The 21,233-nt window shown below is 31.1% G+C and overlaps 1 protein-coding gene across 7 annotated transcripts in view; it reads right to left on the reverse strand.

Annotated features, from left to right (window-relative positions):
• The window catches only part of cas (castor zinc finger transcription factor), a 123,703-nt gene extending 104,575 nt beyond the window's left edge, over positions 1–19,128 (reverse strand). For 2 of the 7 annotated variants that reach the window (XM_073090025.1, XM_073090019.1), the window contains exon 1: positions 18,473–18,738. The gene's annotated coding sequence lies outside the window, so the exon portion shown is untranslated. Of the gene's footprint in view, positions 1–18,472; positions 18,739–18,967; positions 18,987–19,028 lie in introns of those variants that run through there. The other 5 variants (XM_073090024.1, XM_073090027.1, XM_073090020.1 and 2 more) reach the window with 4 other exon arrangements.
• Between the last annotated feature and the right edge of the window lie 2,105 nt (positions 19,129–21,233).

The raw sequence follows: 21,233 nt of genomic DNA on the forward strand, positions 1-21,233 counted from the left end.
TAAAATTCTCAAATGTAACATTATAAAGTTTGGATTTATATCTTCTTCTGTAAGAGACATGTACATCTTAAAGTAATACAATGTAACTTCAATATCCATTTTTATTATAGTTTACACTGAAGAAATATAAATATTACATTTAATTAAATCAATATGTTACAAAATATTTATGATTAAAATTCTTTTGAAAAAAGTTTTTGTGCATTTCAATTTCAATTTTAAAATTAAGTATTCAAAATAGATAATATATTATCTATGACAGTAGATAGATAACATTTCATATTATACTAATAGTACTTTTTTTACTCGTCCGGCTGTATAAAAGAAATCTATTGCCTTTACAATTTACAACTAAACGTCCATAACCCACAAATTCGTTCCACCTTCCACGTTCAAATCAAATCAGCGCGGGAGATTTTGACAACTGTCAAAATGCTAACCTTTGCTCCTAATTTCGTTTAAAACGTAATGCAGATAACGTAACTTTTAGATAAATGTTTTGTAATTTTAAATAATACTTTGAAATGGTAAAACAATAATTAAATTGATATATTAATTTGTACAATTCAAATGTGGTGTGTCAATCAAAATTGTAAATTATTAAAAGATTTTAAAATATTTGTGATAAATATGTATTTTTTTTTGTTCTTATAATAACCACACATCACTAAAATTCTTTTCATGGATTAATTTTACAATTTTTAGAATAAAATTTTTGAACTACAAATTTTGTTTTATTGAGATTAAATATAACATTGCATTTTTTTCACTATTGAAAAAACGTGTTAAAACCGTTATTCGGCTTCAATTTTTTCGATTCCTATGTTTGCGTCTAGACAATTTTAGTGGGCAATAAATCCATTGTGCTGTCACGTCATTCTTGGGCGTATGAAAGGTGATAGAGAAATCGTTTGGCGAATGCAAAACGCGTATCGTTACGTAAGGTATTGTTGCGGCCGGCACGCGCTACGCAAGGGTGGCCGGGACGCATTCTTTTACAACTTGAAAATTATGCCAATTGCCTAGATGTCATGACATTACTGATATTTTTTCTTTTCTTTTTTTGTTTTGTTTGTTTTGAACGCATACTGGTAGCTTTGTTACTACGTCTTGTCATTGATACTGTTTGTGTTCTACTTTTTTTATTAATTTGGGTGATTTTTGTATGCAGCCAATTATTTGATAACTAAGCAATAATAAAAAATATACCAAAACTTTGTATTCCTTTGTGAGATCATTATATTTTATTATTCGTACATATAAGTAAAAAAACAAAACTGTTTTGTCGATAATTTAAATCAATTTTACTCATTCATTCTGGGACACTGATAAAGTATTCTGTTGCTATAATTGACTTTATTGTTTTGGTAAAAAATATGGCGCCGTCGACGGCACCATGTGGAATTCCTGATGACTTTGGACTTCCCGATAGAAAACGCCGTAAATAACGTCATAAGTTGTTTGATTTAGGCAGGGTTTTTATTGAGTTTAAAAAATATTAAAAAAAAATAAGTTTCTACTTAAGTATTTTAGCTTACGTAAGATTTTCAGTACCGCGTGATTTTAAATTTAAATTACAATAAAATAAATAAGCACTACTTCAGATATAGGTACATATTAATAAAGTCCGTAACATTCCTTCAAGAATATTTTAACGTCAGTAAAGCATACCATTAATTATCTTTAATGCTTCATTAAGCTACTCAAAATGAACTTAAAAACATAAATAAATCTTATTTTAAGAATATCCAAAGATGAATTATTAAGTAAAGTTGAAGATCTAGATAAAAATATTTAAATTAAGTTCTGAACGGTACAAATATCAATCAATACCAAATCGTACACCGTATCTACGAATACCAGCGCTCAAGATTTCCGATAAAACCTCACACGTCCAATTTCCAACCATTTCAAATTTCGAACGTGAGTGAGTTAAAAGAAGCAAAACATTCGTTCTTATCTCGAGCCCACCGTTCTAAATCCAAGTAAGTGAAGCAATTGAAAGACGAAACGGCTAAGTTCACGTTACGGCCGTTCCAAATTTGAATTCATATCGGACGTTATGACGTGAAGTGGACGATTGTTTTAGCTATTTTTGCTGTTCAGTTAAATATTCAGCGGAACATTTGTGTTTGGTATATAAATATAAATTATCGTAGGTAATAAAACTTTACTCTTATAAAGCTGTGGTACTTAGAGAGAATCGTAAGTACCTATAGTCCGCGTAAAACTGATAGTCTGCTCTGAATATAGAAATGAATCGCGTTGCCATAGCAAATTGTATGACTACACTTACTCGCAACAACTGTAAAGCGGACAAGCAGTTTGGCGCGGACTATACCTATTAATAACGTTTAATCTACTTTTAGCGTTTCGAGTTTCGATGGAAGGGTATGGATGCAGTCGGCTGACGTATGATGATTATCTTAGTCCTCAGAAGTGGCAACGCATCTGTAATTGCCTTTAGGTAGAGTCCATGTTCTGCATGAAGTAGGTCACAGATGTCCATGAGTGGCAGTGACCACTTACAATCAGGTGGTCTACACGTTTGCTACCTCAATTGGTAAAACCCTTTGTGGTTCGACTCCGGCGGCACCACCTCCACACCTATTTCTACCTAACAAATAACAGCAGTGTTAGGCGCTGCTGTTTTCCGTTTTGTAGGGTGTGGTAAGGGAGACATACTTTTCCGAGGCGTTCCAGCTTAGCCCTCAGGCGTGGCGGCGCATCTGTGGCCGACCTCAAGTAGGAATATCTAATCCTATCTGGTATTGATTACAGATGTCCATGGGCGGCAGTAGACACTTACCAGCAGGTGGACTGCATGCTCGTCTGCTACTCCTATATCATAAAAAGGTGGTCTGCTCGTATACTTATCAATCAAATAAAAAACAACAACAATAAAAAAACAATCATTACGGTATCTTTATTTATCAAACGTTTATAGTCCGCGCCAAACTGCTAGTCCGTTCTGAAGTTGTTGCGATCAGGTGCAGTCATACAATTTGCTAGGGCGACGCTTTTCATTTCTATATTCGGAGCGGACTAGCAGTTTTACGCGGACTATACTACCGTAAACGAAAACTGATCATTAAAGATTGATGTTATTAATTTACGATTAAAATTGCTTTTTCATAGACTGATATTACAACATAATTTATTGTTCGTGGGAGTCAATAACGTATTTAAATTGCAAATATTTTTAATCTGTATTAGCTTCAATAGGAAATTATTTATAGCTGTATTTTTTGAAAGCAGAACGTCTTAACTAAAACATTCAATCAAGAGTTATTTGAATAAAATATTACTCAAACTTATAAAATCATAATGTTGGGTCTAGTGCAGGGTGGCTATGTTGTAAGGTTTTTGTGGGACGTCCTGTTTTGTTGTTTACTGAATTGAAAACGCATTTATTAATAATTATTGCGCTGAGTTTTAAGTTAGTAAATAAGTAAACTTAGTTCATGTTTTTCATTAATCAAGAGCTTTCGAATTGAAAATACTTTATTATGTATAAGAATTGCTTTAATTTACTATTTAATGTCCCACTTTATCTCACAAAATAATACTATTTTTTAATATCATTGTTGGATATGTGTCTTGTACCAATTGAAATATTTACAAACAAAATATTAGTAAATAGGATTTTGTCCTTATTCTCTTTGTAATATTAAGTCTTATTAAAATAAAGTTAACAAAGTATCCTGTTTGTTTATTAAATCGTCCCGTTTTCCCCAAACGCATGGCAACACTAGCCCAGCGAGTTTCGTTTCGGCGGAGATATGATTCCATTGATTGATGGGTAACCATGCTGTGTGATCCATTCCACCAGGAAACGTTGACCCCTTTCTGCATACGGTTATTTACCTCTCAGGGGTCAAGATATCCTAGTTGTGTTTAACTTAGTGTGTTGACCCCGTGCATGCCTAAAGTAGAATGTAGAATGTTTTAAAGTTAATTAAAAATGTATAAAGATTGTATAGCTTGTCACGACCGCCCAATCGGTATCACAATTTCAATTTTCAATCTGTTAAACGTTAATATATAGACGGTAAGTATTATAACTTGATTCAGAAAATATTGTAATGGAAATGGTCTATGTGTGTATCTCGCTCTTGTATAATAGAAAAGGAAAGAGAGGTTAATAGAAATATAGCCAATTTGGATGAGTATCGTTACTGCAGCGAGTTATACGTAATTATGTTTACATAGTGAAAAAGTAAAATTAATTTTATAGCCCACTACTTTTAGTTACAATACAAGCATAATTAATTAACATTAATTGAAATTTGGCAAATAGATTGTTTTGATATTAGAATTTATGTCGAATACTTAATGGTTTAAAACCTCGATTTTCGATCGTTTTTATTATAAATGTTAGTAAATATAATTTGATTTAATACAGGAGAAACGTTGTCGAATACAAAGTCCTAACAAATATTGTAGGAACTGATAGACAGTTTAACTGATTTTAAATTATCACTACTGACCGTAAAAAGTTAACTAAAACACGAAATCAAACATTTAATTTAAAAGAGTTTATTTTACATAATAAGTTACATTATCTCTATGTCATATCAAGCCCTAAAAAGATACCAAACCCCGAAGGGGTCGATACAAACACAATGCTAAATTGCTATATCTGCGCCGATACTAGAAAGTCTAAAATCTAAAAACTTTTCAACTAGATTTTATCATTAGATCTATGTTAATTATCAAGTTTGAAATAGTGACATTTCCTGAATAAATTCGCATGTGACAGTTCCCAAAATTTTCTATAAGGTTATTCAGTGTTTCGCACGATTTAAGGTCAAATTATCTTGATTAAGTTCCGTAAACATGTTATTTCAAAGAATCTATTACTAATCAAATTATTAATATTGATAAAATTGAATAAAGTACAACATATTTGCATCTTTAACTAGATAAATATAATTTTGTTTTATGTTTTGTTATTTTATAATTCATGTGGTTCTCTGAAGGCACTGCCGTCAAATCTATTACTGCCTTACAACTGATTAGTATTACTGAGCAGTATTAAGCGCTGCTGTGTTCTGGTTTAAAGGGTATAAGGGAACTCTTAGACAAGACATTCGTAGCAATGCATCTGTAGATGACCTCAAATAAGTCTAATCTTATCTGGGGTTGACTATAGGTAACCATAGATGGCAGTTGATACTTATCATTAGATGGACTGTACGTTCGATTGCTAATGTGTTCATACATTTGTGAATTTTAAATATTTTTTACTAAAATTGCAAACTGTAATTTGAATTTAATTTTGAATTGAAGGAGTATAATTATCTAACTGAGTAACTTTTATTAGTTATTACATAATAATTAACTTACGTTACGTTGATTGGAGGTCAATGGGTTGCAATGACCACGAAACATGTAGTTTATTTACTTTCGAAAATATTTCGGTGTAGATCAATTGACAGTTTGGCGCATGCGTAGTGCCTCTAACTGATGGCGAGGTTTTGAGTTTGATTTCCGGCGGGAGTAATAGTATATGACTGTTAATTAATATTTAATTTAATTTGAACGTGTGTAAATAACTATATCTTATCACATTACAGACATAAGTATTAATTAAATAATACGATTAATCAAATGAATTATTATGAATTTTAAACTTAGTAGGCAACTTACAAGAAACCTATACATAGTTTATTTTCATTGTGTTCATCTATCTATTTAAAACAAATAATAAACTATTCCTAACACATCTAATACATTTTATATATTTCAAAAAATATCGTCTGATTTGGACCCTGGACCTGAGAGGTCATACAACGGAAACTTCCAAACCGATCCGGAAACTTCAAATTCTAACAGCTTAAATGCTACTATGTACGATTATTACACAACTCCAACTTCAACGAATCGTGATCTTTTTGTGAAGGAGGCATATTCAGATGACCATAGACCGATAATGGTATAGAAATGCCAGTTTAATTACCTACTCCATAGACTTATTACTTTATAGTGTTTTGTGAAGCTGCATGTTCTAATTTTGTTTGAGATTTTAATCGCAATTTTAACGTGTTTTAAGATATGTAAACAAGAAGAAGTGTTACTTTGTTTTCGCTAATAAGAAAGTATTTAAAGCAATCCTTTGTAATAAATAAATTAAATTATTTTATAAAATATACATAAAATACTTATTTGTTCATAAATAAATGCAATATACTTAATACTGCGCATTCACCTCTGCAATCCGTGTAGGAATCGCAATAGCAATACCACCCTGACATTTTTGTGTGACGACATTGCAAACACTTCTTAAAATATAACTGTCCACGTTTTTTATTATACTCCTAACAAATTACAACTTACACTTATGACACGTTCATTACGATTATTACGAGTCTTTTTTGAATGGCATGGGGGGCTAATTTGTAAACATGTCAAACCATAGATTAGGAAAGATTACTCACTCCTAACAAGAAAATGTACCCAGTTTTGAGAATTGAAACAGTTGCGTAAAAAATTTTTGCCACGTCTCCGTGCTAAAATGCCCCTAAAATATTTGAAATTATTATTTTGAATTATTTAATTATCATGAAAATTACGCAGTACCTATTAGTTATTTATTCGTAAATTTTCTCTAAAAATGTTTTTATTTGTCAAGAATTCAAAAAAAGAACTTACTATAATAAGCCATTTACGGCTTCATTCAATTTCAAGGCGGCGAAGTATCTTTACTTATCTATGTGTCAAACAGACATTTCTATTTCTCTCCGGTCTATGGCCACCAATCTCCGGGCGCACAAAAAGAAACAGATCATTGGAGGCATTAATGCATCAGTTACTAAACCGTCAGACGAATGCTCTTACGCATCCTTAACGCATTCATAATAAGAACAAGACGTTCCATTTTCGAATCACAAACAGAGGCATTCCATCATCCGATGTTACGTTTCATATTCAAATTTCTGTTTTGAAAATAGAATGTAGTCGCGTTCGGTTTTGAGCGCGATTGGACGAACCGAAGCGTTTGACACTAACGGAAATTAGACGAATGCCATTGTTAAAGTAGTGCGGTTTTTAAGAATTTCGTATTCCATATTCAAAATAACCAGCCACGTCTTTGTGTGCTATTGTTCGAAATGTGTGTACACATACACACACGCGCGCATCGTCCAATTGTCAATTAAAGGCGAAACGTTGTGTTACTAAATTGTTATGTTAAGAAAATATGATGAGATATCATGAAATGATGTGATGAGAAATGTCCCAATTACGTCACTGACCCAAGTGGGAATATCTTGCACGGAATGAGAATTTCAAACTTATAAGAAATAAGAAAAAAATATAAAAATGAGAAGAAAGTATGTTCTAATTTAATCAAATGATGATCAATTTTCCGTGATTCGGACAAAAAGCTACCCCATTGCTGTATCTTACAAAAATCAGAGGTTCGTCGAATACGAACCCTGGACTCCCAGTGGACTAAGCTATCAAGCTATCGAGCAAGATATCTTTTACTCAAATCTCACAAAAAATAATATTCCAACACAAATATCCTCAAACTAGCACAATAAACTGCTCCAAATACCAAAATTATAATTACCAGTAATTCTCCTCAACAAAAAACTAACTTGTCATGTCTTCCATAATTAAAGTCCATATTCCTTAAACACGAGAATTAACCCCAATTGAGGGATCGCTCTATTTAAATTACTCGTACTATTCAGCTTTGTGGAAGCATTTGACACGTCACTCTAATCTATTCGTGAGAAACTCTACAATGTAGAGTAAGAATTAATTGTATGGAAAATGTTCTTATATTTGCAAGGTTCTTAGCTTTTAGATTTTTGCAAAGTCGTAGACATTACGCGCTTTATATTTTTTAATTTATGTGTGAGAAACTCTACATTGTAGAGCGAGACCTAATTGTATGAAAAATGTTTATTTATTATATCTGTGAGCCTTTTAGGCTTTTAGTTTACGGTGAAGTTCCCACACATAAATAAGGCTAGACATTTTTTTATTGATATGTGAGGAACTCTACATTACAAAGCTAGAATGAATACGAAAAGCATTTTTATATTTGTGGGCTTCTAGACTTTCAAAGTCAAACAACACGTTACTCTCTACATTTCTCTAATATTTAATATTTTCTAATATTAAGTAGTGCTTGTATCTCTATGGTAGAATTTAATTAAAATATAAATATTTATTTAAGTTTTTGGAATACAAATAGAATATATTGATGTAACAAAGACAATATATTTCACGATAAAAACATATCTTGTTTATGATTCCAATAAAACTGTTCTTAATACAAAAAACAATGCTCTAATTATCAGCAATTAAAAAAGAAACAAATTGTCTATGGTCCAAAAAATTGTTTTAAATGCCCAAAATTACGCCGTAAATTGTACTTTATAGCCAAATATTATTCACGAGGTCGACTTAAACTGTCGAAATACTGCCCATAGTCATTTGAACTATACATAAAATAACTTTTGCTTTTTATTGGTAACAGACCGACCTTGGTTTGTAATTAAAATGTTACTGAGTTATACCTAATTTTTAAAGGTCATACGTTTTGATTAAATCAACAATTTTCTAGACTCAAAAGCTGTTCAGTTGTACTTAACATTTTAGACAGAAATCTTTATCGAGTAGTTTTGGAGTAGATTTTTTAGGCGACTTGAGTAGCCAAGATCATTAGACAGAATGATGTTCGCTAAAAATACACATAGTGTATAATTATTAAGTATAAACTTGAATTTATTATGTTATATTTTTATGAAGTTTAAAATAATTAATTATTATTTTCACAAGTATTTTTTATTTTTACGTGTAGTAAAAATCTTGCAACTTTTTAAAATTTTCAAATTGTTCAATTGAGCAGAAATTTTGAACGTGTAACATAGATGACATGCAATTATATGATATCTTGGATCAAATCGTATACTGATTACTAATGTCAATTAAACGAGATAAGTACTTAATTCTAGTCTAGTACAAGAGTTGCATACAAGGTTCTCAAAAAAATACACATCTTTTTTCTTAACAATCGTTGTCATAGCAACCGGAATAACGAGATCCAACCCTAGAGTTATTAACAATTTTGCATAAAAATAAGCGTTATTGTGTGCCATACAGGGCAATAAAATTATCATAAACTCAACACACTAGCAATCTCATATTTGAGACTCGTCCGGTCCGCCATCTTTTAAAACAATGAACGTTATTGTCTCTTAATACCATTTTTGAAAAAATAATCCATTTCGCATTTCATCGGCTGATCGATGACGTCACGGGAATATAAACTTTACGGTCCGATTTTAGAGTAACTTGTTGGGAGCCGGGAATCAAGCAGCTGGATTCCTTGGGTCTAATTGTTTGAACCAAAACGGATCTTATCTTAAGGTGGAAAGAGCAAAAATTGCTTACTAATTGGTTAACGACAATTGCATGTGAGTCTAGAGGGAGACAGACATGTTAGAGCGGGACGCAGCATGCACGATTTCCCAATGTGTCGTTTATTATGATAATTATGCGACGACAAAATCGTATTATATTAAATATTAATGTTAAAATTTATGCATTATTTGTTACTTGTAAAACATGGACGATAAATGTTCGGTAAAAGCTTCGATTTTAGGCTCAGATAGTGATGTCACGAGTGGAATGGGATTCGTTTATGGGTATTTTTAGGGATCTGTGGTAAGAGCAAGAAAACGAAACACGTATAATTACGTTCGGTGCGTCGTCGGTCTGTCTATCTTATCTATAACTATCCGTTGGTATTTCTATTGCTAAAATTATTCCTACTATACAGAAGAAATAAAATTAAATATATAAATAACATGTTTAATGAACCCTTATACAATGATAGTATTAAAGTTAATTTGAAATAACTAAAAAAGTATTATAAATTGTCCTCACGAAATTAAAGCTTCAATTTCTTTAGGACTAATAATTAATAATAATTGCCAAGTTATAAAAAATACTTTGTACAACATTAGCAGACAAAGGCGTTTCCATAATGATAGCACAGAGTATAAATAGCAACGAACCCGTTGAAACGTCAAAAATAATCATTCCCATTCTTGAAATGGAGACATCACTTAGTAGAGAAATAAATTGGCAATTTACAATTGTAAGTAACAATTAATAAGCTTTATATGGCCTGAAGTTCTGTGACAGACGGATGGACAGTCTAGCCCTCTTATGGATAAGGACTAGTTCAAATGGGTATGTAATTATTAATCTGTGACATTGACGGCGGCACTTTTGTATATATGTAACAAAAAATGCATAGAGTTGAATTAGTAAGTGAAAAGGATGAACTTTAAGCGTTTTTCCTTTTGGGTACAGTTCTGATGTTAAGTGGTTATAATTGACAAGTATGAGAAAATTCAATTTTTTATCGAAAGAAATGAACATAATATAGTACTCGTGTGTCTGATGGAAAGTGGTTAGTGCCTAGGATTCGTACTTAAGGTCAGCCACAGATGCACTGCTGCTCTTGAGGAGTAAGTTAGAACGTTTCATATAAGTATCTCTTACCACACTCTTCAGATCAGTACCCTTACCATGAGTTTTCAAAAGTTAACAATTTTACGTTACGTTTACTCAATCCATTATTCTGTTTCGTTTGCTTAGTAGACTGAGTAAACGTAACAATAAGTGCTCAAGTCTTTTTGTCTACCTCACATGTTCACAAAAAAGAGAAACATAAAGCGCCTTTTTGTCAATTTAGACATTTAATGTTACGTTACTGACACTATAGTTCTGATACAATCCGCTAGGGGCGCTGATTGGAAATTGTATTGGCAAATACGTAAATAAATACCAAAACAGTCATATATGTCAAAACGTAAAAACTCATGGTAAGGGTACTGAACACAGCAATGATGTTACAACGTTGAAATGAATATAGCGCTGGTGTGTAGCGTAAAGTCGAACCACGAAAGGTTTGCTTTTAAATCATATCTTTTTATTATTATTATCTATTTTAAATTTTAATATGCATTAATTTGTAAGTAAACATATTATGGTTAAACATTACTTTTCAAGTCTCAATCACATTAAAAAAAATGTAATTCTAATTCGACAAAAATTACATTTCCTATTAGATTGTAATCGTCATTATTTTTACATTTTTATAAGTATTACATATCTTATCTTTGTAATTTAAACTTTGTTTATTGTAAATTAGATCAAGCTTTTTGATTTAAAAGGAAGTTATACCGAAACTAGTATTTGAATAATTTGAACAAGTATTTTGTAATGTAAAAAGTTGCATTGTAAGTGGTTTGAATACACGTTACTTCCGCAAAAGTGTAAATGTAATTTTGTGTGTATTTGAATATATTTATATTCGTATGTTTTATTCGTATGTACATGTGTTACTATTTTATCCAATCGATAGTATTCAATCAGTTATTCTGTACACAACTTTTTTGTTTGATGTTTTTAAATGGTGATGAAGGTAGAACCCTTTGTGGTTCGACGCCGGCGGCACCACCGCCACACCTATTTCTACCTAATAACAGCAGTGTTAGGCGCTGCTGTGTTTCGGTTTGAAGGGTGTGGTAAGGGAGACAGACTTTTCCGAGGCGTTCCAGCTTAGTCCTCAGGGGTAGCGGCGCGTCTGTCGCCGACCTCAGGTAGGAATATTCAATACCATCTGGGGTCGATTACAGATGTCCATGGGCGGCAGTAGCCACTTACCATCAGGTGGACTGAATGCTCGTCTGCTACTCCTATATTATAAAAAAATAAAGGTATAATATTTGCGTTTAGCAGTATTAAAGCGGCGAGAAGTATTTTATTTGAACCAGACCCTTACCAGCTGTAGTAGAGGCCCGTGCTAATTCATATAAGGTTTCCATTCAACTACATCTCTATCATCACCTATCTATCTACATCTCATCATTTTTTATACTCTGTGTAAAGTTAATGTCAGTAATTTAAGAAGAATTTACGTTCAGTATTTCTGTATATTCGGAAAAATAGTTTAATTAAGTATCCATTAAGAGCTCTTAGTATCAGGTACCTGTATGTTCATTTGCTATTTCATAACAAAATGAAAGTAATGAAAAGAATTTAAGCGCGCAAATAGACAATTTATACAGATTCAAAAGTCATTTTATTAACATAAAATACCAGTAAAACAACATAAGTAAAGAAAGCGGAAATTTAAAAATGGAAAAATTTAAAAATCGAAATCAGTCCTACGGATCGTTTAAGCGCGATTTGAATGAATCACGTGACGTGACTCAATACCATTGTTCTTACACAATACCGCGTACTTACACGGATCCGAGTAAATTAGGAAATGTGTTTTTTATTGGAAAGCCATCTGGAATTACAATTATGGAACTTGGGTTGGTGGCGAAGGAGCGTATGTTGGAAATTATAGTTTATTGGTATGTTGTGTACATTAAGTTGGAAGAAAAACGAATAAGAGTAGAAGACAGTTATTTGAGTTATGATAGTCAAAGTTACGGAGATATTTTTGTTTTATACTTATAGCAATAATTTCAAAGTTTATAAATACTTGATCGGTAAACAATCTTATTTTTTGCTTACTTGCTTTCATTATTTCAATATTCTTATTTGATAATATATTTAGTAATTAAATTAAACTAAAAAAATATTATTTTACATTTTTTACTATTTAAAACATTTTGATTACACGCACCTACTTCAAAGAATACACAACATATTTCCAATACACGCCATAATAATGTAACCGTAATGTAACCGAATTATAAGTAATACACCAAAACTAAAATAACATCTACATTTTAAACAAAACACCGAAATCGACAAGGGAATTTAAATTAAAAGAAAATACAAATAGGAATTCCAATTTTAAATTCGGAATTTCAATTTCGTACTTACAACGTTTTGCCTTTGCCACTTCAAAGTACACGTACGCTTCCAGTTAACACCGTGAGAGTATTTGAATATTATCGACGTCTTTCAGTACGCCGCGGTACGCGAAAACTTATAAGCACGTCATTGGCTACCTTTTGGTAGCCATAATAAACGTTTGAAGGTAGAACGTTCCGTGCCACATATTTCTGCCTAATAGCAGTGTTAATGCTGTGTTCTGGTTTGAAGGGTGTGGTGAGGAAGACATACTTTTTCGAGGCGTTCCAACTTAGTCCTCAAGGGTAGCGGCGCATCTGTGGCCGATCTCAGGTAGGAATATCTAATCCTATCTGGGGTTGATTACAGGTGTCCATGGGCGGCAGTAGCCACTTACCATCAGGTGGACTGCATGGTCGTCTGCTACTCCAATACTATAAAAAAAAGAACGCTCTGTGCCACATATTACTGCTTAATAGCAGTGTTAATGCTGTGTTCTGGTTTGAAGGGTGTGGTAAGGAAGACATACTTTTTCGAGGCGTTCCAACTTAGTCCTCAGGGGTAGCGTATCTGTCACCGACGTCAGGAATCTAATCTTATCTGGGGTTAATTACAGATGTCCATGCGCGGCAGCCACTTACCATTAGATGGATCGCATGCTTATCTGTTACTCCTGTATTATAAAAAAGTCCTGACCATTTTGACAATTCAAACTTTAATTAAGTTGATAGCATATGTAACAGTCACTTACCGTCAGGTGAACTGCTATCTACCTTTATATAAAAAGTCGGAAGTATGTGTGTGAAGACGAGTGTACATATATTAGTATCATTCAAATTTAAGTAGTGAAAACGCCTTCGTATAACAATTCGATCTCCAAATTAGTTAGTATTGGATAACATTAAATAGAACAGAACAATACTGTTGTTATTCCTACAAGAAACGAAACGTGTTTATATTTTATAACCCGGCTATTACCCGGATTATTCCCAATCCGTTCATTCGGTCACCATTCACTCAGGATTACCGGAAGCGAGCCTTATCAGCCCGGAGGTGACGTCACACCATTCCAAACAATCAAAGTGTGGCGAACGTGATTGTTATATAAATAAAAAAGCATTTTTTCTTCGTAAAACAATGTAAATGGGAAATGTTTGAGTCAAACAATAACTGTAAATATGAATATGAGATATCGATGTGAGTAATGCGTGATTTTAACGTTTATACGATTATTATGTAAAGTTAACTATATTTTACAATGATTCAGTTCAATAATAATTAAAATTGCATTGTACTAAAATATGTTAACTATTTTTTTATTTCTGCCCATCTATGAATCGATATGGAAAATCTACACCAATTTTTAAATGTTTATATAAATATAGAAGAAAGTTTATAATAAGGAAGTGGTTGCTTTCTTAACAGTCACAAATAGGATTTTTGGAAGTTATATAAATGTTGTTTTCGTAAAAACTCAAAAACCATATCTATCGTATTTTTGGGTACAAATTGGCCATATGCAAAACTAATAAACTACAAATAAAAAACAATTATATTCCACAATGATTTAAACTATTTCCAACATCTCATTCTGATGAGATTTTAAGATGAATCTGTTTACAGCATGACTGTTGTTCCCATTACGATGACGCACCTAATTGGAAAAGTTTAAGATTTCCGACTATTACGACTGTATTGCATTTGTCATGGGACATTTTGTAGGAACTCTGATACAGCTAAATTTTTGATAAACTTTTAAGATTTAGTCACACTAATAGACGGATAGACAGACTGAAAAGTTTTGTTTCCTGTCAATAAGTTCGTATAGCTCATGAATGTAAGAATATTTTTAACTTAAAAAAGAAGGTTCTGTATTCGACCGCTATGTATGTCTTTATGTCAATTTGTATGTCCGCAATTTTCTTAGAAACTGTCAAATTTCAAACACTTATATTATAAACAGTGTAAATAAAATGCTAATTCTAAAAGTTTTTTATTTAATTATTTACGATATGTAACTTTTTAAGAATTAAATTATTTTTATCTTGATATAGACATGATGATAATTCGAAAACTAGAGTACTCTCAAATTATCTGCGCCTAGAAAAATAAATAAACATTCTATCGGTAAAAGAAACTTCCTTCTTAGTATGAAAATAGTTTTAATTTTACAACTTCAATAAGAAAGATATTAAAGACATAAATTGTAAAAACAGTCATAACTACTTTATTTTACTTTATATAAAAGATGTTATTCTTCAAATATGGAATATCGTGGCTAAGTATTTATCTTATTATGAACAAGATAAAAAGTTATTTCTTTAGCAAACGTTACATCATCTCGCAAATTTGGTGTAGAGTCGATATTTTTAACAAAACTTGTATTTCTAAGAATTATTGAACAAAAAATAAACAACTAACAATATGTATGATTTTCCTTAAAACCATTAGACATTTGGTAAAAACTACATTATATTTTGTTGATCATTAAATATTAAATGTTATAATTTATGTGTACCTAGTTATCTTAATTAAAATGGTTTAAAACGGTCCATACATGAATAATTTGACATGCTTTTCAAATTATTAAAACCTGTATAAACATATTTAAAGGAAGTATACAGATTGAATGTTTAGTTGTAGAGTCATTTCATGTTAATGTTAATATTTTGGAAATAATGTGATTAATTCTTGATTGTTTGAAATACCTGTAGATACGAGTATGTGTAAATGACGCCCATCGATATTGTAAACCACTCCTGCTCGATTAGGAAGAAAAAATACAAGATTTGGTTAAAATATTACAAATATGTTTTATATTAAAATTATAATATTAGCGCTACATAGCTGCAACAGAATTAGGTAGAGACTGGAATTGCTTCACTCAAACCACGTAGAGTTCGTCCTAACAAACTTCTTTAATACAAAAGACACTCAAAGAATTTTACAGTATCTCTATGTAGAGGTAGGTATGTTCAGTCAATCAATTTCTGAATAACAGTACAATTTTGAAGTGACTTTCTGCCCTCGGGTCCTAACTCTACTTTTCTCTAATTACTCAGCTGTCAAACGCAGTAGCGTTATAATTACAGTACGTAGAGTCGTCTATTAACTGAAATAACTTAAGTAAATTATAGCGAGACGTGCGGTAGAGTCGTTATACGTATAACAAGTTATCATGAGCTTGTAAGCTTGGCGACAAAGCTTCGTTTCAGAGCTTTTGTGGCGAAATTGCTTTAAAAAGTGTAATTATTGTGTGATTTATTTTCTTCCTAAACCTAATAAATAAAATTACTGACAGTATATATAACACTATGTTGTAACTCTTAGGAACTCTTCTTAGAAGCTCTTAGGAGCTTTTTATAGTTAAAAATCTTTAACAGAATGTTGAATACAATAATAACAATTTATTCAGTAGTTTTATTCCAACATTTACAATTTTAAGATGAATATGAATCTAGAAATATATAGAATCTAACTAGACTTAAAAAAACTATACACATTTTCTCCTTAAGTAAGTGATCAATCTGCGTGGAGCTCAGCCTCGTGTCTCGAGTTCGGATTTCAACAGATTGAAATGTAATATATATAGATATTGTGTTATGTATGGGTGTTTGTATCACATTTATATATTTTGTATTACATTATACATAGCACCCACAACTAAGGCTGTAGGTTGTGACAGTGGGTTGGAGACTTTTTGTAGGAAATTCTCAAATGTGTTTATTATATGCAAATTTTATACATCTTTTATTGATACATAAAATTATATATCATTTCTTAATTTATTTACTTTTAAACAGTTTCCAAATAAGAATTGAAGAAGGCGTGAAAATCTTCCAATATTAAGTTATTGACTCTACATTTTTTTAAATAAGTGATATGTTTTTTAATATTTTGTAGAGTGCGATTATTTTACAATTGTAGAGTTGTACTTAAAAGTATTGTATATACTAGATTATGAATAGAGTTTGTTTATTAGTAACAATACCCATTGACTCTACATTGCAGCTGTATTGTTTGTTCTTATCATCGAAGACTTGCCACAACAAAATCTTTCAATATACAAACTCTACCAATTTTATTACTTTGTTAAACATTATTTATGTTATAATTAACATAATTACGATTATTCATTTATTTATAAGGTGAAAGAGAAATTTTCCTAAATTAATGAGTTATTATACTAACTAATAAACTAAAAATATAATAAACTTATCCATTAAAATAGTTTTTAATTTATATAATATACCTTTTTCAATTCGCTGGATAAAAATGCAACACAGCTTAAAGCGCTGTCTAAATTACTAGACACATATTTTGTATAGCTGTTACTTAAATGATGTACATTAGTACAAAGAAAGGACTTTTGAAAAAATATCCTCTTACAGTAACAAGAGGATGAAACCTACCAACTCTATAACAAGTACAAATAGGTCTTTTTTGTAAGAAATATATCAGACGCGGACATTTCAAAATGTAGAGTATGAATTATGGAAAATCGTTTAATGTAAAAATAAGTATAACTTAACTATATTAAAAAAATTAACTATATTATAAACTAAAATAAAAAAAATCATATTTACGTTAATAAGTTACTACTTAACTTCACAAAGACATTGCTTAACATACCATTAACTAAACTCTACAATCTGAACAGAAATCAAACAAGTGTCATTGGATTTGAACCTTGTACCGGCGTGATCTCTTAACCGACCTGCGACCTCTTACCTCCGATACTATCTCTATCTGATACAGATCTTAAAAGATAAGATACGCTACTTTCTAAATGCATGAAGTAGAGTATTAAAAATAAAATAATTTATACATAAATTTTTGATTTAGTAATGTACAAAAATTCAAGTTTTTGAATAATACTTGTACATATTTCTGAAAGTTAGTACAACATAAAAACTAACTCGAAAATATGCATGTTTATAGCATAAGTCAATTTTAAAAAGGGTTAGAATAATTTACACGGTTTTTTTTAGGTAAAATAGGCCGTTTTAACAAAACATATTCTGATACCTGGGTGAAGGTTTCCAAATTCTTCATTGGGAGCAATATTTTAAAGTCCAATGTTTTTATAATGTACTAATGTTTTGATAAACTTTAAAATGTATGAATCGGTTCTCATAATGTTTTGAGTTGCTACACGTAAGTATATACATTATGGTTACATTTTGTTCTCAATAATAGAATATTTAGGTTTCTTGTTCTGTAAAAAGGTTTTATATTATTGTCAGTTATTAAAACGATTATTATTTTCACAGTATTTAGATTACACTGAATACAATATCGATTATTATGAATACACGTATTAATAATAAAGAGTTATTAATAGTGTTCCAAATATAAATAATGACCTTTGATTTATTTTTAATTAATTTAGATATTTTAGTAGTATTATTAATGTATAATTCTTATTATTATTTATTTATATTGTTATTTAAACTAAAATGAAATTTAAAGGCATGGTTAAGAATTGTTTTAGTTTTAAAATCCAAAACCAATTGGAACAAACGTACTTACATTCCTTAATAATTTCAACTTTCTGTTAAATGAATCATAAATATTGAAATTTTAAAATATATTAGTCAATAAATAGTTATTATTTTCGCAATCTTACCTTAGATTAAGACATCCAAATGCGAAGAACAAAACAGCTGACACAGACACAAAAGTACGTCACAATAATCCAATGTTATTACACACACAACACAATCACACAAAAGTTAAGTTTGTCATATACGATCTGAAATAAAAGTTCGTTAGCGCGGGAAATTTCGAAGGGGAAACTCAAATTGGGAGAACACGAAAAATACGACAGCCGCGCGGAGTTTACACACGCGACTGAAAAAAATTGATACAACTACGTAAGACTTGGAAACTAAATCAAAATACTCGCTAGGAGAGGGACGAGTCAGCGGAGGCCCCACCCTACCCCCACCACGGGCCGATACGCAAAAACATTCATAAAAACCACGCACCGCTCCGCGAAAATATCGATAATGTTTATATCCAACAAAAATGTAAACGCATCTTAACCCTAGACGGAAATGTTAAACAATTAGCGAAACAATGTACGAATTTAAACAACACTTAAATTGTAATGATAACAAACATGGGAGAGAATCGATTATTTTCAATGCACACTGAAAATAATCGATTCGTTCAATAGGCACGTTTTTGACAGTACGTCATCGAGATTTCCCGCGCTCCTGTGGATTCGATTTTTGAACGGTCGGCCGTACGACCGTGCGTTGCAGCCGCTGAGCCACGAATACGGAGTCGGGTGCAAGATCGCTCCGTGCGCCTTTTTTTTGCCAAAAAACGTAAAGGGTCCCCAGTTTAGGGTTAACTATAAGGTCGGACGTGTGATGGGACGAAACTGGAGCGTGAAATAATGACCTTCGACCTTGTTTGACGTGTTTTATGCATTCTTTTTGGTTGATTTTTTGTAGTTTGTATTAAGAATGATTTAATGTGTTATTATTTTGCGTAAGATTTTGAATGACTTGTAAAAGATAAGCATAACTGGTAGTTTAAAATATTTTATAATAATTTAAGACCTTGAATTATTTTTTTAGCCCTATGACTGACTTAGTAACCTAGCTAATAAGTTACAAAGGATTAGTTAAGATTATTATAAAATAATTTGACAAGTATAATTGTTGCTAACATTACACAATTGCATTAAAATATCGTTAATATAGTTTAATAAATATAAGTTTTGATAAAAAGTTATTTTACAATAACATTTTAACAATGTTTTAAATTCAAAATGTATGCATTTGAGCTGGACTCACGAACTTTACATTAATTAAAAAAAATAGTGATAAAAACAACATTTATTGCATCATCTATGCAAATTAACAAAATCAAAAAGATTTGTTTATATTATCAAAATAACTTCTATTTCCTAATTAAGTATATTGCTTATTTTTACGATATCAAAAAGTTTTATCATTTTTATCCATATCAATGTATGAAACATTACTGAAAGTACCAAACCGATTTAGATAGGACTTTCACTCAAAGATAGAAAATTTTACTACCTACTTTTTACCCTGAAAATATTTGAAAATCTTTTTAAAAATTAAACATCCAAACATGTTTGCAAACAAGTACCAAGCCGAGCTCCAACTCTCGAAAATTATATCGATAAATATTATTTATAGTTACTCGATAATAATTTAAAATTAAAATTTTAAATTTCTCATTACGTATTTCGAACATACAGGTACTAATTACGATCGTGTTATTAATTTAATCATAATTACAAATTCTTTAATACACTTCACAGGACATGTTTCTATAAGTACAGTCAGACCGGTTTATTTTACATCTTAATACAAAAAGTTGTCTAACGATTTTATTAAAAATCCTAATTAATATCTACACGAAACGTCAATTTAAATATTGAAATATTATTATGAATATTAAAAAAATATTTCATTACATTTTTTACATAATATGAGTAGGTATTTATAGAATACATCTTCAGTATTCAATTTGCCTGACGTGTGGCATTGCGGGCCACTAACACATAGTTGGTCCTAAGTTCGATTCCAGACTAAGTAAATATATAAGTTGTGATTTTGGTTATCTCTTCTGGCTCTGGGTTTGTCTCTATATTTGTTTAAGCATTACGTATTACTCGCTATGATTATATCGTTAGATTTTTATAATTATGAAGGTTGCTATTTGTGCATACAATCTGTCAGGTGGTGTTATCATCATTGTATGGGCATCTAACCAAACTACATATCGATACCTTAATTCGCAAATCAACCAACTCCACTTTTTGGCAAAATGTTTTTTTTTATTTTGATTCGTTCAACGCCATTTATTATCAAAATAAAGGTATCTATAAGGTATAGGTATCTATATAGAATGGACTTCTACCCAAATCATATGTGTTGTCTCTCTTAAGAACTTAGATAGTTAACAGAAATGTATGTCAACCGGTGACCATACCCTTCCATTGAAATAAATATTGCGGTTGTACTTCTCCTTAAACCATATACATAGTTTATATTACTACCTTATTATTATAAGTAGTATAGTCCGCGCCAAGTTGCTAGTCCGCTCGGAAGTTGTTGCGTAGGTGTAGTCATACAATTTGCATGGCGACGCGATTCATTTCTATATTCAGAACAGACTAGCAGTTTCACACACTATACCACCTAAATGTTTTTTATAATTGACCAACAAACCAAAGCCATAAATTCCAGTCCTGGAGATCCGGGTTCGAATCCAAGACATGTATATGATATAACAAGTCACTAATAAACAATTCTTGTTTTAACGGTTAATATCTATGTACTAAAGCTGACTGATAACAAGGCATAGCTTATATTGAAGGCTTTAGACATGACATTTTGTAT

Source organism: Epargyreus clarus, unplaced genomic scaffold (genome assembly GCF_041222505.1).
Source record: "Epargyreus clarus isolate Ecla_fem2 unplaced genomic scaffold, WU_Ecla_fem_2.2 ptg000031l, whole genome shotgun sequence".
In the NCBI taxonomy this organism is placed as follows: domain Eukaryota; kingdom Metazoa; phylum Arthropoda; class Insecta; order Lepidoptera; family Hesperiidae; genus Epargyreus; species Epargyreus clarus.